We start from the raw sequence: 17,938 nt of genomic DNA on the forward strand, positions 1-17,938 counted from the left end.
ATTTTAATTTCAATTGAAATTTGGCTGTTCTAGAATTCTAGTTCTGCCTTTATTTTCTTCCTCTCAAAGATAATTGTATGCTGTGCATTGCAGTACACCGGCAAGCACCACTGATAATTACAGATCTGACATCAGTAATTAATGTCCTAACTGGTTCCATCCTGCATGTGATACTACCCAATGTGTGACAGAGGGCTAATTCATCAGAGCAGCAGGAAAGCTGGTCCCATTATTTACATACAGGAGAGGGCAAGCGGTTGCTGGAGAGAAAGGGCAGAAAGGAAACTCAGCAGGGAGAAGTCCCTACTGTCTTGCTCAGATGTGATCTTAGAAATGACAGGCATCATTAATAAAATAAAAACAACCATTTATTATTGATTTTCTTGCAATTGAGTATTCCTGAATAGCCCAAGTGAATATACATATATATACAATTTGATTTGCATTGTGCATTTTTGTTTTTTGCTTGTTTTCAGTGGGTTTTGTGGTTTTTTGCAAGCAGAAAGGTAAAAAAAAAAGAAAATTCATTTCAGCTCAAAAAGGTTTCTTTCCCTATCTGCAAAGAAAATTCCTCAAGAACTTAAAAACATCTTTAAATAAAATGCATTATGAAAGGCAGCAGTTCAAATGAGCTTAACATTTTTTACGTATAAAATTCCAGAAGCTGCTTGCAGAGACAGATTTGTCAGACTCGAGGTCACATTGTCAGTGGTGAGGGAACCAAAATTCATCAAAGTCTAGTTATAAGTCAAGCCTTCAATTAGTGTTCCGTTATCCTAAAAAGAAAGGAGAATGCTAGTAAGGCTGGGAAGTATTCAGTATGTGCATGAATCTGCGTGCTTTTACGTGGATATTTAATGGGAGTAGGTCTTTATCTTTAAAATTCCTATTTGAGCAGAGATTTAACTAGACCTTTGCCTTCCTCATGCTGTGAGAAGGGAGTGTGATAGGGCTTTATTGGTGAGACATGTGCATTCAAAGTGGAGCGTGGCATTTAAAATCCCTTGGGAACCTTGTTTGATCGGTTTCTCCCTGATAATGTTTGCGTTGCTCTTCTGTGGCTCTCTTGTTGTTTCCTCACTTTGACTGTCATTTCATCTACTCACCAAAGAGTATTTTTTATCTATTTATGTTTATGAATTTGCTCCAGAGGATTTGTTTATTAAAATAATTGGACCAGAGAACAAAAGACCAGGAGATTTCCCCTCTAGACAATTGAACTTTAGTTAAATGGAATTATGGAAAGGAACAGACTTCTTTCTGGTTTTTGTTTTGTGAACTGGAAGTGGGCATTGGTTGGTGGGCATCACCAAAAATGGGTTGTACCAACAGTGGGTGGCAACCAGCCCGCGGCCGGCGGTTGGAATTAGATGATCTTTGATGTCCCCTCCAATCAAAGACATTCTGATTCTGTGATCATTTCTTGCCTTCATCAGCCTTTTTTCTGCATGTGTCCCCCTTTCTTGTGCACCTCAGCTGATGCACTACAGCAACAGCCCAAAAGTGAATCTTCTGCTCTGGGTGGAAACACATGAACACTGACAGTGGTAGAGCTGCAAAGACACACCAGATGCACAAGCCATGATGTCTCCTATGATCACAGCAGCAATAGATGAATGACATAAAGGAAGATAACTTTAACCCATCCACCTACAAACATGCATTCATCATTGGTGACTGGGTATGACCAAGGCAGATCACGCTGTCTTGGACAGCAGCATTTTGTACAGACAAGGGCAGATCTCCTTGAGAAGCAGCTCTCTGCCCTCATCTCCTTTGTTTTGGTTTCTCACCAAGTACACCGAGTTCAAAATCTCCCAGCTGTCATTCTAAGCTGTGCTGCAAAGTGGACTTCTACTTGCCTGGAAGATGTCCTTCCCCTTTGCTGTCACAGATGCTTTTTTCTGAAGGGAGGCAGCTGCCAAGCAGATATCAGAAATGCCTGGAAAAGCCCCTGAGTGCCCTTCTCAGGAGCCTTCAGCTGCTGGAAATTACCCCAGAATGGGTGAGAACCAGCCTCAGCTTTTCAGAACTACACTGATTTATTTTGCTTTCTCTCACTTTCAGACACTCACAACACACTTAGATTCAACATTTATTTTTACACATACACAAATCACTGGCATACACCAAACCCTGCTCTTTTCACCACTGGCTCTGTGTCAATCTTATTCTTCATTCACCTTTTAAAGATGAAAGCTATATGTATTTTTAATCTGACAAATTCTTTTGTTTGGAGGAAAGGCAGAGATGTCATCATGATTTCTATTTTTTGCAGTTTGCTTAGGGAGCACTCTGCTGGGCTTTCCACTTACATCTCATTAGCAAGTCCTATTGGGTAAGCTCTGCTTTGTTCCTGTGGACACAACACCCAGTAGCATTTTGAATACATTAAGCTTGCATCTCCCAGTATAGCTTCATCTAACAACAAGCCCATCTTCAAGCCGTGGGGCTGCTCTGCAAAACAAATTAAAGAAAGTGAGATGCATCTGTGGAAGGCAAACTAAGATTTGGGGAAAAGGACTGGCAAGGAGACAGCAAAGATGGGAGCATAGCTCATAGGTTTCTGCAGTGCTGCAGAGCTGCTGACTACTTAAGGTTGTCTTCATAGTCATGTTGATAGAGTTCCAACGTCAATCTTCTGTAGCAAAAAATAGATTCCATCAAAAATAAAGTTCTTTGCTGATAAATTAAACCAGATTTTCAAGAGGTTTTGGCAAAATATATATGAGGACTTTCATACATCGCTGTTACATTAGCTAGAAGGTGTGATATTTTTTTCTCTCATGCTCTTAAGTGGCAGAGCTGGGCTAGCAAAAATTCAAATATAGACCAAGCTTAAGCATGCAAGTTGTATTTTACCATTACTCCTCAAGCTGTGAGTATGGCACATTGAAGATCACTTCACTTCCGCAAGCAGCAGATGAAATGAAACATCCATTAACTTTTCATGCACAGAAAGGGTAATAGTGGCTGCAGAAAGGAGCTGACAATTTATTTGAATACCAGTCATTGCAGCATGGTTACAGCAGTGTTAGTGCTGTACTGCAGCCAGCAGTCTTTAGAGTGGGAATTTTGTCTCTCTGTATGCATCAAGGTTTGTGAAATGCATCAAGAAATGATCTTGTGACAGTTTCTAGAGTCAAGTCCTCAAGCAGGAAATGTCTTTCCCCCGAGCTATCACTGCTCCTCTTCTGGAGCTGTGGCTTACATGAGCTATGCTCTCCTATTTGCTAACTGGAACTGGTTAGATTCTTAATCCTGAATGCCCATCGCATTTTTCCTTTGTTTTTGAAGGTCACCACTCAAGAAGATACTGTCATGTATTTGAATTCAACCAGGTGATTATTATTATATTTTGGTGTAAATAATAATACTTTCCATCCTAAAAGTGAGCCTTATACTTTATTGCTGTATCGTATTCCATACTGATGTGTGATACATAGGGTAAATATGCTTCTGGTGGAGTCAGAAACTTAATCTTAATTGCGTAGCACTCTTAGTATGAGTTGTGTTGTCTCAAGTCAAGCAAAGCTCATTCTGAGTGCTTCTAGAGCGTTCTCCAGACTGCAGGGTCTGCTTATAAGGATTTTCTATTACTCTCCTTCATCTGCCCTTGCAACAGCCCGAGTTTTCCCATGCCCCTCTCTACACCCCAGGCTGGGAGTTGCTCTCCCTGCAAGTTTGCCATCCTCCTCTCCTTCAAAATTCCTTCTCAGCTCACGCTGCTGCTGGGAAGCTCATCTGCTCTGACCCATCCTTGAAGGGAAAAAAAATGAGGGAAGGGAAAGGACACAAAGCAAAGCTATGTATGGTGTGATCACTGGAAGTCCTAGGGCTTTTTGCCTCTGCTGTGATGCTTGTCTCCCTTTGCTGAAAGACGCTCTGGGCAGGGACTCAGACTCCATCCCAGCAGGCAGACTCACAATGACAGGAATCCAAATTCTAAATGGCATCCTGTCTCTGGAGGGACTCCCAAGGCTTTCAGTTCATTGCCAAATTCACTGCAGCCTTAACCCCTGACAAAGGAGCTCATTCCAGGCAAGCACCAAGAGAAGGCGCAGAGCAATCCAGCTTTAAACAGCCATGCTATTATAGCAGTTGCTCTGCATCATTTCAAATAAAATGTACTTTAAAAATACATAAGTATTAACAAAAAAAAAAAGGGCTTCAGTGACTTGTTAAAGAAAGATGAACTAAACTTTGGATATAAGGAAAAAGGTTTTTACAATAAAGGTAGTGAGGCACTGGCTCAGGTTTCCCAGAGAAGTGGTAAATGCCCCATCTCATTCAAAATTAGACTGGGAGGGACTCTGAGCACCTGATGGAGCTGTAGGTGTCCCTGTTCACTGCAGGGAGTTGGACTGGATGACATTTAGGTCTCCCTTCCAACTCAAACAATTTTAATTCAAAATTCAAATTCATCTTATGGAGATATTAACCAGTCAAAGGGAAAAGTTACACGAACAGATCCCCACTTGGTCTCTGTTACAGGAACTTGAGCAGCAGGGAGGTCTGCAGGCTGCCTCATGATGGGAAGCTGTGAATGGCCTTGGCCAAGAGTCTCTGCTGCTGTTGGGCATTGGTTGTATGTGGACTGTGCTGGGCAGTTAGGGTGCAAATACTTCCCAGCTAGGACTGTCACCATGCATTCACAAGGTGCCAAGCAAGAAGGCCCTGAGTTATTTTGGTTCTGGTCACGCAATAGGAAAAACTAATGATGTCCTGAGTTAATGCATGAAGATTGGGTGTTACAGGTGATGTGAAAAGAGAATATAGCTAGGAGGCCCTACTTGTATATTTTTTGCATCTGCAAGAAGCCCTGGGCTGCAGCTGAAAAACAGCCACTTGTGTTAAAAAAAAAAAAACAAAACTATATAGCTATTTTTATGGCACAGAGTTGTTTTGGACAGGATATGAAGAATATTAAATCTGATTGAAAATATAACAACAGCCGAGGTGGGAAGGATGCAATTATTCAAATTGTAGCTTGGCCAGGATGCCACTAATACCTGGGATAAAGTGCCACCAGGCTGTCGATTCCCTTCAGTGTCCAGGACATGGATCCAGCAGCCCATCCAGAGATGGCACCTCCTCCACTGAAGGACTGCAATATACTTTCCATTTCACTTAACAGTTTCCTTCTCCAAAGTTGCCTAAGCCTCAACTTATTACCTTGCAATAGCTCCCCAAAACTGTGTGGCTGGAGGAATAGATGACATCCTTAAATTCACATGATACATGTGATGAGTTCTAAAGCCTCTTTTTTTCCATGGGATGGGAACAGCTAGTTCTCACTGGATTCTGCTCCTGGTTGTGCTATTCACTGGCTCTCCCTGAGAGAGAAAGGGTTTGCAAGAGTAAGCTGACAAACCCATCTCTGGGTAAAAGAAATCTTTTTTCCTTTTTCACTAGAAGCAATTCATGGTTCTATATCTGAAAGCTGCTTTTTATTGAATATATAATTACTACAATCCAGAAATGGCCTCCAAAGTGCCACGAAGTTGCATTTTAAATATATGTTAATCTTTACATCACATACGGCCTTCTTGTTTCCTGCGTTTACAATTCCTTCCACTCATAAGAACTGTTTTTTATTTACACCTCTGTGAAAACAGAATCAATTCCTCCATACGCACTGTTGCATATTCTTTGGAGAGAATATATTGATTGAAAAGCATTCTACCAGTCTTATTAATCTCAAGCAGTATTGACTATGTACAGTTGCATGTACCAGTTGTACATGTAGAAAACTCACAAAATAACAATATCAATAATATTCTTTAACAGAAACAATCATTTTATAAATAATGAATGTGCTATATTGAATTCTACTGATATTTGGGGCACTTTTTTACTTTTACAGGCTCTGTGTCCAACTTTGTTGACACCAATATAAATAAAAAATAAATCTGTTGCATTCAACGCAGTTACATTCGTGCTAGAGCCAATATATGAGAGTCTTAGAGCAGTCGTTTGTCAAATGAGAAAGTAGGACATAGCATAAGTACCATCTGTGGAGGGTGATTCATAAGACAAGAATGCAGCATAATCAGTTAAATAAATACTACCCTTGTGCTTTGTACTCTAAATGGACCTTACTCCAGCACAAATCATAATGCAAGGTCAAAGCAATTGCAGTGGTGTGTAGAATTTGCTATTCTGATTCTTAGAACTATGAGGAATTAACTCGCTTTAAGCTGGAGCAAAGCCAGAGGCATGCATCTATTCTTCTCCACATTCAACAGGAGCTTAATTTTTGCCTGGAGGGACATAGAGCAGGTCTTAACAAATCAGCTGAACTCAAGCTGTGAGTTTTTGAGACAAGACATCAGCCAGCTGTGCTTTGGTCATGCTGGGTCAACGCATGGCTGTAGTGGGAGAGGTTGGCTCCCTGTGTATGGCCAATGGCACAGTTCCCCCCGATGTAGGATGAACAGAGACGGTCTAAAAAGATTCCTGTGTAAACAGAGCTCAAACCTGGCCCAAGCTTTTGGAACAAACCTGCCTTGGTTTGTTAGATGCATGACTTAGTGGGTGTTTCTGAAGCAGGAGTGTCCCAGGTCCAGAGGTGAAGGCAGAGGTGAAGGGACTGCAGCAGCAAAGGTGCAGAGTGAAGGCATCTCCAGACCTCACATTTGCAGGTTGGAGCCTGCTGGGAGAGGATGTGACTACAGAACATACTCAGGTCAGGAGAGGAGGGGGAAAGAACAAAAGCAGTGCTTGATTGTTACGTGGTGAATGAAGATTGTGACTTATGGGCAAATATGTTATACCCATGATTCCTTCTTTCTGCCAGACTTGGATTTTCTAAGGCGTCTGCTTTCTGTGTTCTCAATTTGGGAGGAGAAAGCTGTGCTTTTGGTAATTGTGACTCAGCAGAGTTGTGATTTCCTTCAAAAACAGAAACTAAAGCAATAAATACCTCAGCAATGAGCAAGTCCTTTAAACAGTTGCTTTAAAAGGTATGAGAATGTTATATTGAAAGACACTATGTACTTTTTTTTCCCCCTCGCTTTATTATTATTTGAATCATCATAAGCCCTAAAGGTCACTACCGAGATTAACATTCAACATCACCAAGCCGTAGTGAAGCCAAGACCCTATTCAAGACAGGTTCAAAATGTCAAGTAATGAGAATAGAAAAAGGACCTGCAGGAAAAAGGGGCTGTGATTGTCTGAGGGTTTCAACGTGAGCGAGCAGCAGACCGAGGAAGAGACCCGGCGTCCTGCAGCTGAGAGCTGTGATTTTTCTTCCAGATTGCACAGCCTCTCTGTTATCTTTTCAGATCAGTTTCGTTGCCCTTTAGCTATTGTCACCCTCAGACCCAACACCATTTCTGACTGTGCTGGCCTTGTGCCAGAAGAAAGCGCTCTTTAGTTATTAGCATCAGAGGAATTTCTGAAGATGCAGTGCTTTAGTTTAGCACTCCTGAGTTTCAAGTCCTTCTTTAGCAGGGCCTTGGTTGGGGTGTGCCACTTTGGACCAGCTCCCTCCTCATTTTGATGTGGCTAATCGCAGCTGGAATGACTCATGCTCATACGTGCAAGCAGGGCTGGGAACCATCGGATCTCCCTCTGAATTTCTAGAACTCCTTGTTCCTGCTTGTTCCAACAATAACAAAGGAAAAGGCCTTTCTTTGGTGGCATTTTGGCTTTCTGCTGCAGTGAATCATGGAGAGGTATGTAGTAACGAGAGGAAACTTTTCAAAACTCATTGGCACTGGAAGGAGGCAAGTGTTTATTTTAACCCAGCTTGCTTACATTTTCCCCTCTCTTTTACAATTCCATTTGTAAAACATAATGTAAATTACTGACATAGTCTTAAATGTGCAAAGAGGACGAGCTTTTAGAAACTAATTGGATATTCAATTCTACATCTACTAAAATGCAAAATACTAAACCAGATTCCAGTATTCAGGCACTGTCTGAAGGACAAAGGATGTTAAAAACATTACAAATGAGCTAGCTTAATTTTTCAGTTTGTGATGGATTAGCTTTAACATGCATTTTAATTTGTAGTTGGATTTTATCAGCTGTAGACAAAGTTTGATAATCTCTTCTTGTTTAATTAACACAATCCTCTTAGGAGAGAGAAATGCACAGACAATAATAATTCTGTACATTTTATGACAGTTTCACACTGACAACCTGAAATATCTTTCTTTAAGACATACCTATGTGGGATTCTTTCAGAAATCTTTGCCTTCTCTGCTCGTAGTGGATGTCTGTGAATATGAGGGAAAAGAGAGAGGGAGCTCACATTATAAAGTGTTACCTCTGCGTAAAGAGCCAAGAGAATGTGTAAACAGACTGCATAAATAGCAGCCGGTTCCTTAGAAACCAGCAGGCACATCCTTAGAGACTCAGCTCTGTTACGCTCTTAAAATGTGAAGCAACTCATCCCCAGTGAGGCTTTGCTCTGCCTTTTCCCCATCATCATGCCATGGATGAGATCTGAATTCATCCCTTATTTCCCTCAGCGTTGGCTGTCTCTGCACAGGGGCTCACTTTTTGCTGCTGGTACAAAGGGAAGAAACTTCCTTGCCTTTGTGAAAGTTCCAGCCACTAGCTCCATCCTTTCTGCATTGCCTACACAGGCATGAGTTTATGATTGGACTTGATGATCTTATTGGTCTTTCCAACCTTAATGATTCTGTGATTCTATGACTGATTCTCTGCACTGATGTGCTGGGGGAGATGAGTCACCTCCACACCAGGAGCACCCAAAAGATACATTTTGGTGCAAGAACAGCATTGTTTCAAAGTTGAATATCAGCAAATCAGCTTTAGCCTCTGGAAACACAGGCCATGTGTCGTGTACACACACACGTGTTCAGCCATAGAAACCTGACATAAATATTTCAGTGCGTATTTTACACTGCAAGGTTTTTTAGGTCAGGCTTTAAGAGGATTGAATATATTTTTTCCCACTTGTGTTTTCCTTTGACTCTGCTTTTAGAAATCAAAATCTTCCTCTTTGATTCCTTCAAGCCCTAATGGCAAGTTAATGTTGTTGTGATAACTTGGGCTGTGCCTTTGGATCACATCAGAGTACACTTTTATTGCTGCTCCATCCCCAGCCCCAGGAGGCTGCTCTCTCTTGGGCTGTTGTCCATCCTGCCCTGCAGTTTCCAGGCTGGAGAGCTCTGCTCAGGAGAGGGGTCATTCTGGGCCATGGCTTCAGTTTGCTCATCCTGATCTCCTGGTGGAGTAACTGTGCTCTGACATTTGTGCTGGTTTATATCCTCTGCAATCAAATCTTGATTAAAACTCGTATTTATTGGGTTCCATCTGAGTGTTCCTCAATTTATGACAAATCCTTGATAAACCAGCACTGAATGAATTGAACCATGCTTTCACCTGGCTCGCAGTCTGCCCTGATCAGGAGCAATCTCCTTGATTTGACCCTCTCTGAATGTTGTATTTTGATCTTGAAAATCCCAAAGCCTCCTTAAAAAGTTTCAGTGTTCGGCCACATTCGAATATTCAAGATTGCAAGTGATGCAAAGCAGGAGGGCTGCTCGGTGCTGATGTGTTCCCTGCAGGGAGCTGGGCTCTTAATGGGGTGTAGAGTGGCTGCTGGACTGGGAAGAGGCATGGGGGCATCCAGCCATAGAGCTGCTTCCATCCTCTGCCACGAAGCTGAATGTCCTTGTGAGTGCAGTGCTGGAAATACTGCAAGGAATGCTCTTGATTAATTAGCTGTTAAAGCCTGGTTCCTCGATATTGTCTGATTCACACTGATGCCTCTGCCTTCTGTTCTCCAGAATTTTACCTTTGAAGTAACTTATTTGAAAAGTCATACTCTGCGTGCTGAGGCTCGGTGGACTGGGATCGCACTTCTTCACTTCCTCACGTCTCCTGATTATTCTTCTCTGGATCAAAATATGCATACATTGTTGCATTCCTTTGCTTAATCTCAGCAGGAAACTTCACTTTAAAGCACCTTCAGGTAATTACCACCCAGCCCTTCCAACGGCAGCGTTTCTGACATGGGACACGGCTTCCTGCATGTCAATATCCAGATCAAACAGCACTGAGGTATTGTTTCATCTTCTGGCGATGCTTGCGCTACTCCTGCATCAGGACAATGCCTGAAGAATGAGCTTTCCCTGTGTTTGGAGACCCCAGAGCAGAGTTTATCACTCGGAGCAGTGATTTATCACTGTCCACAGGGGATAAGGGGCCAAGGGAGGGTTCTCCCTGTAGGGTTCCCAAAGAAGGGCTGGAGCCCAGGGTAGAGCTTTACAGATAATAGCAAGTGTCCTCGCTTTTATTTGAGGTAGAACAGTTTATTCGTCTCCTGTATACACTGAGCAAGAGTTTATTCCCTGTCTTTATTCCTCTGTATTCCACTGCTTTCCTGCTTTGTGCAGTAATGATGTGTTAAGGCTCCCTGAGCTGTTCTTAGGCAGATCTTGCTGTTGGTTTACCTGTTTTTCTGCTGGCTGTGGTTGACAAAAGGAGTTAAGGGCTTCATTTGTAGAAGTGCTGTGATCCTGTGCGCAAGCTAGATAGAAAACCCAAGAATTCTGCTCACAGTGAATCACATCCTGCCTTTTCCCATCAGCAAATATTATTGCCATTATTATTATTATTAATTAAATGTTAGGACTATCAAGCAGTGATTTGCAGTGCAAGCATTAGGAGGCACAACTGAGCTCAGCTGACTTGATCCAGCAGAGGCAATGTGTGCATGCTAATGATTTCATTTCCTTATTTGTGTCCTGATATGCTTTGAAAGATAGATTAATGTTCTTTTATCTGATATCTGATGAATACCTTACATCCTCCATTAGGAACTCACCCTCTTCCCAAAACTATTGCTCACATCAGTCACTAGGAACGGTTAGAAATGTGCTGGTTAGAAATGTGCTGGTGCAGGGAACTGTAGTCTTCAGAGCTACGGATTATTTGATAATAGGAATTCTTTCCTTTTCACGCCTATGTGTGCAGCTACAACACTGTTTATATTCAGCTGATGAGCTTCAGTTGAAATATTTCTGGTATAAGTAAGAATTCACAGAAAAGTAGTTGCACATCTTGTGGTTTTTTTTTTTATCAGCACTTATATAGGAGGCTGTGTCTTTTACTAGTGTAAATAAACGGAATGATTGATGCTCTCTGGACATTTAGGGGCTGTCTTAAATGCAGTGCTAACATTTTCTCAACACAGCAACTTTTCTGAGAGGCATTTTATTTTGCACAACAAAAACGGGTTTTCTGCCTTGCCTTGCACACCCTCCCATCTCCATGGGCACTGTAACAGCCTTCCTTAGGAGGAACAGCCAACAGCAGCAGCTGCAGCTTTCAGAGCTGTGATGGAAAACCCAGTCTACACCATTCATAATAAAGATTTCTCTTTTTCTAGATGGTAAAATGTAAGAAACCACCACGTGGGGACAGCTGTGGGTCCATCCCATCCATTACCTGCTCCAGCAGCAGTCAGCACCAGGTGATGCTGTGAGCCCTCCAGATGTGTACCGCTGTAGCCCATCTCCAAGAAGCTGTTCTTCCCCATCATCCTCATGGTCTGATAGCAGTTACTGGTTTGTCAGAGGCAAACCACTGAGCTTTGCCCTGTGCTGTGGTTCCCTGTGCAGAAATGCAGGAGTAAGGGTTGCAAGCAGGTTGGCCCTCATGTTGACCACTAAATGCTGGGCTGCTTTACATGTCCTGATATGCCACTGGGTTGCCAAGTCACAGACATTGCCAAGATTAATGCAGGATGCATGCTTTTAGCAGCAAAGTCTTGCCCTACCTGTCTTTGCTTTCACATCCACACTCAGAAAATGAAGATAAGAATCCTCAATTCCCTCTGGACAGAACAGTGAGAGGTGTTTATGTGTCAAGCCCAGGGAACACAGAATTGTAAATATTTATTATAATGTTGCTAGGGAGGAAGAAAACAGACTGGAGGTGGTGACAGGAGGAAAGTGCCGCTTCAAGTCCACCTAATGAATGCCAAAGTCCAGGTCACTGTCAGCCTCTGCTGCTCCATGGGAAATACTATTGCTACTTTATTTTGTGTTACAGTAAGTTGAGGTTTGCAAGCACAGAGAAAGAGGTGGTCCAGGCCTGAAAGAGCTTTCTGTGCACCTGAGCAAGAGATGAAAAGCCAAGGAGAATGAGGTGACAGATGAGATGGTACAAGGGCAAAGCCCAGTCTCCTGCACCTCTGCCCATGTTCCATAGGAGCAAGCTCTTCCTCCAGCAACACATTGCACTAGGGAGATGATGGCTGAGACACACTGTCTAGGAATGTCCTTCTAAATGTTTTGTTGATGATGGTGCATCAAATGGCCAACTCTATCCAATGGGGTGTAGCAAAGCTCTATGGCAATGCCTGTATTTTTCCAAGGATTTTTTCTTGCATTTCTGCTCTGAATGCAGCCCAACAGTCCCCACATAGCCATGTGCTGTGGGAATGTCCTCCCAGGGCCTCCCAGTCCCAGATCCCAGGAATGGGATCTGCCATAGGTACTGCTGTGCTGCTGCTGGGAATGCCAAACCATCCCAGCCAGAGTTCTTCAGTGCCAAGGAGGGTTTGCACGGAGGTTTTAAATGGCATTATATCCAATACATTTTCAAATTAAGTATAAATAAAAAAAAAAAAAAAAAAGTCAGAGCAGGATGATATAAGTGGCCAGTAGTCTAGTTCCAGTTTTAGAGTGCAGTATTTCTGACAGTAAGTGTAGGTTTGTGGACAAAAGATCTTGTGATTTATTGAGCCATTAATTAATTAGGAGATTAAAGTAGGAGTAGCAAAAAAAACCAACAACAACAACAAAAAAACCTTAGAGTTAATGATAAATGCTGTAAAAGAGTGTAAGAAGATTCCTAATCCAGCTCACCCTTTATTCTTCCACAAAAACATTTAAAATACATTGAACTTTAAACCTGCTAAATCCTCTTCAGCAAAAAGACCTTAAACATACATAGAGACTGTTGTGGCCTTTCTTAGTCAGGTCAGATCTAACCGTGCAAAATACAATTTAAGCACTAAAATCTGTCTGCATCTCAGTTGCACTCCTCCTCCTCTGCATGCCTGAACTGTGCTCCTCACTGAGACCTTCCCATCCTGGTGCCTGCAGTTCTTCCACCCGTTCTCCTTGACATATCCTCTGTGATTCACATCTCTTTCTCTTCGCTCCTTAAGGGCCAGCTCCCTGCCCTCACATCATTGTTAGAAGGCTGTGTGGTTCCTGATACCTATCCCTCCAACATCTTCACTTTTGTGAAACAAGAAAATCCGATTCTTATCTTTTGCTAAGAGTTTTGTTCCTATTTCCCACAGGACTTTTTTTTTTTAGCAGCTTAATAGCCACAAGCTCTCTCTTTGCACTTGATAATCCCTTTGATCTTCTTCACTCATTGCTCGGCAGAGTGCCATAAAGATGGTACTACCTTTAATCTTTTTTGCCATTGATCAGTAATATTTCTGTCCGCTGCTCCTCTGTGATTCGTTTGCTGAAATTGCCACTGCATTTCCTCTGCGTGTTCTTGGAAGAAGTGTCATAACAAGGGTAGGGTTTCAGGAGAAGATCACAGTTGCTGGAATGAGCACTGTTTGAGGAGAAAGGTTATGCCCAGTAGTAACAATATCAGAGGTGTCACATATATGTGCTGTGGAGTATTTTTCTAAGAAAACGTTGTCTGATCTGTCTGTAAATGGCTTGAGGATAAAGTTGCATCCTATTACAAGACAAATACGATGTTTACAGGAGCAAATCATAACAAATTCAACCAGAGATCCAAGAGAGCACCTTGCTTTCCTTTTTCATGAAGTTGGGCATTGCCCAGAGCAGATGAGCTGATGATGTGCCAGGAGATAACAAGGGCTGCAAAGTAAAACCCAACCTTTCTTCCACATTATCATTGCCAACAGCACCAGCAATAATAATAATAATTAAAAAAAAAAAAAAAGCACTGAAGAAAGTGAGACCAACAGGACTCAGAGCTTCACAAAAAGGAGGCACCAGATCAAGGAGCAATGCTGTGCATATCTTCATTATCCTGGATATAATTACGCTTCACTATGATTGTGCCTCACCCATTGCATTTTGCATACAGATTTTTAATCTTCTGCACTGTGAGGACGGTAGGGAGAAGAGGGAGAAGATTTGGTTTTGCCCCTCTTAAGTATCTGGAATCTGCAAAAGTATAATTCAAATGAGTCAGAATTTTGAATGCTCTAAGGAACAACCACAGTTACAGACTTTTATGAGACTGAGATTGCAATGCAGAAGTGGGACAAATGATTTTATGTTAATCTGATAATTGTTAAAAAAGGATAGAGCCTGAGGTGGTGCATTCTGCTCACGGTCTGCTGTGCTCTGTAGGAAATGGAAGAGGGTCTCCAAGACCTCATTTAAACTAGTAAAGAACTTTCGGCTTGTTTGAATTCCAAGCAAGTAGGAGCCATTTGCATGACTGAAGGTCTTGCATTCCCCTAGGAAGAAGTCTCTTCCCTGAAGCCTTGTGTTAGGACTTATTTTGTAACCAGCAGCAAAGCCGCTTTTCTCTACCCGCTCAGTGGCTTCTCATGCTGACATGCCAGTTTGTGATGTATAGCAGAGTGTCATCTGCACAGAGAGAAATTCTGCTCTCCACTCCCTTTGCATTTATACCTTGTGTCTATGAGTTATTGCATATTTTCACGGCCAAGGTCTTGATTGCCTGAGAAAAAAGTAATGGATGTATGGGAAATCCAGCTTCTCCCCAGGATCTTGAAGTTGGCTATTCAAAACATCCACCCATTTCATGTAGAAGAGAAGTAAGGACAATGCTTAATACACTACTTAAATTCACTTCTTAATCCCAGACAATTCAGTTCTATAAGGCAGTGAAGCCCTCTTACTCCCAACCTCCTCCTCAGGATAATTACCACTGCTGCCACTTTTGTCACCTTCACACCTGGAGCTCCAGCCACATAACTGATATCTTCTAAAAATGAGACACACTTCATCTAAAGGGAAAGGTGAGGGGGATCTGCCAAGATCGCACAACTCAGCAGGGCTAAAACTTGCAATTTGCTGGGTCCCAGTGCAGCACCCTCTTCTCCCAGATAAGGGTGATAGGATAATAGGTAATTGATTCAAGTTGCACCAGGAGAGGTTCATGTGGGGTGTTTGGAAGAATTTCTTCTCTGGAAGAGTGGTGAGGCGCAGGCAGAGCTGCTCAGAGAGATGGGGGAGTCACTGACCCAGGAGGTATTCAAGAAAAGTGGAGATGTGGCACAGAAGGACGTGGTTACTGGGCACAATGGGGATGGGCTGAGTTGGATTTGGTGATTTAGAAGTCTTTTCCAACCTTAATGATTCTATGACTCCGTGATCAAGAAGGGGCAGAAGTAGAGGTGATGCAGGAGCAACTCTGTACTTCTGTATGTTCCTCAGCTTGGAAAAAAAAAACGAGGGGTTTTCAGGCAGACCAAGATCCCATCTGGGACCTGAAAAGTGCAATTGCAGCACAGTTACAGACCAGAGCTGGGGTGGTGAAGGCCGTCCATCTGCCCACAGCCCACTGGATCACTGTCAGCCCTGCTGTGCTGCCCACCCTGGCAGGCAGAGGCATGATCAACTGTTCAGCAAAGCTGCAGGGTTCACTTTTAGCATCATTTGCTGTTTCTTGAATTATTTACTGCAATTATGCTGCTGATCCACAGACGCATTGCTGCTGTGCATCATATCCAGATGTCTGCTAAAGCACTCCCAGGGCCAGATCCTAATTTTAGCTCCATCTGCAAAATATTCTCCTCTGGACTGGGGCCCTCTTTCTGTTTGTGTTGAACTCTGCAGCTAAGCAGACTGCTGCTTTGCAGAGCTCAGTTCTGTTCCTTTAACAAAGGGATCAGTGAAGAGCCAGGTTTTACCTGTGCAAGTTGAAAACAAGGCAGGCCTCCTCAGCATCCCCAAAAAACACAGGAGCCGGAGGTCTGGAGCCAGGGCAGAGACAAGGGGAAAGCTCCTTGGCACTGAGGACATTCCGGTTATGAACAAGTCACAAATGCCCAGATAAATCCAAACCTTCTCTGGCATGCATTGGGTAGTTGCTTTGCCTCATCCTTGCTCTGTGTGGGGGAAAAGTCCTGAAAGTGCAAGTCCTAACCAAACCTTTGGGAGCACACGGGAGCTGCAAATGGTCTTTACAGTGCAGAAAGTTTGGGTCACCTTGTGGCCATCTATCACAGGGCAGAAACCTGGAATTTTAATGGTCAGAACAGTGATACTCACAAAAGCTAAAACATAGAATCACAGAACTGTTCAGTTGGAAAGGACCTTTAAAGGTCATCCAGTCCAACTCCCTTGCTATGAACACGGACAGTACAGCCAAGTCAGGTGCTCAGAGCCCGGTCCAGCCTGACCTTGAGTGTCTCCAGGGATGGGGCATCCACCACCTCTCTGAGCAACCCATGCCAGTGTCTTATCATAAAAAGCTTTTTCCTTATCTCTAGTCTAAATCTCCTCCCTTTTAGTTTGACACTATTTCTCCTTGTCCTGTTTACAACAGACCCTGCTAAAGAGCCTGTCCCTTTCTTTCTTAAAGCCCCTTTAGACACTGAAAGGAACATCACGAGGACAAGCTGTAATCAAAATGAACTACTAAGCACACTTAAAAAGATGCATCTGCTTAGACATAACCATTGGTGGAACTGGGGCCAGGAGCTTTGTGCTGATTACGGCCACTCTGTGGGATGGAGCCACATCCAGGAAAAGTGACCACCAGAAAACTGGATTTATTGGGGCAGTTGTGAGTTGGTTTTGATTTTTATTTCTCTGCTTTTCTGAAAAAAAATTTAAGCTTATGGGCTAACTCCAACAGTGGGAAGGAAAGGAATAAATACCACAAAATTCACAAAGCATGAGAGATGGAAAACCCATCCTGTTGTTCTTTGCTTCCCAAATGAAGCAACTGATGCGTGACAAAGCTGTGCATGTGGGAGCACACCAGGTTTTCCTGGCATGAAGCAGTTTTGGCATCGGGCTCACATCTCTATTTATTGCTGGCGTTATTATTGACACCAGTGGCAGTTTTATGTATACAACACTTCCCAGCTGAGCTGTCAGGGCCCCGTGCAACTTATTTTCAGAGCAATGCAGGATGCTTGACAACATGGGATTCAAATCCACGCTGCCTGTAAAAGGTATAATTATGGTATGGTGTGTTTATTAATAATAAAAGTTGTGGTGGGGAGCTTTCTGGCTGAACTGCTGTGAGAAACAGGATGCTTCCTTCATCTCCCAGCGGGCCTTCCCATCGCAGGCAGCAATGCTCTAATTAACTTTTGTCAAGTGGTTCATTGAATCTAGCAAAATGGAGCGATCCAGAGGTGCCTACAGATCTGTCAGCTGCTACCTGAAAAATGGCTTTCTGTTCTGCACACGGAAGGGCTTGGGAAATACTTGCTAATGATCAGTTTTCTAAATGCAGCGTGTCCTGGGACAACAGAGAGAAGGGGCTGATGGATAACTTGGGGAAATGGAGCAAAACCCAAGACTGCCAGGATTCATAAATAAAAGAAACAGAGGGGAGGAAGGAAAAAAGGAAAAAAAAAAGGAAAAAAAAGGAAAATCTTCCCCATATTGCAAGGCCTTGTGTGCCCAAATAAGGGACACATAAGAGAATCATAGAATGGATCAGGTTAGAGGGGACCTTAAAACCGATCCAGTCCAACCCCCTGCCATGGGCTTGTTGTCCCCTTTCAGATCACCATCCAGCCTGGCCTTGAATGCCTCCAGGAAGGACAGCTTCTCTGGACAACCTAATGCAGAAGGTAGGAATAGTTTCTCACAAGATGGGAGATAATAATGAATTCCAGCAACTGAATATTTAGTTTCCATTTGAGGAAGGCTAAAAAAGCAGCATTACAGCTTTCCAGGAGTCTGCATGCATGTGTAAAACCAAAAACCCTCCATCTGAATCATAAATTCTT

General features: G+C 42.9%; 1 long non-coding RNA gene across 1 annotated transcript; it reads left to right on the top strand.

Moving 5' to 3' along the window:
- The first annotated feature begins 7,537 nt into the window (after window positions 1-7,537).
- LOC128082069 (uncharacterized) lies at window positions 7,538-11,472 on the top strand. Its single transcript, XR_008207534.1, has 3 exons — window positions 7,538-7,682; window positions 9,771-9,955; window positions 11,375-11,472. It is a non-coding gene; the product is annotated as an uncharacterized LOC128082069 (long non-coding RNA).
- Window positions 11,473-17,938: the final 6,466 nt, after the last annotated feature.

Source organism: Tympanuchus pallidicinctus, unplaced genomic scaffold (assembly GCF_026119805.1).
Source record: "Tympanuchus pallidicinctus isolate F22 unplaced genomic scaffold, pur_lepc_1.0 scaffold22, whole genome shotgun sequence".
NCBI classification, from domain to species: domain Eukaryota; kingdom Metazoa; phylum Chordata; class Aves; order Galliformes; family Phasianidae; genus Tympanuchus; species Tympanuchus pallidicinctus.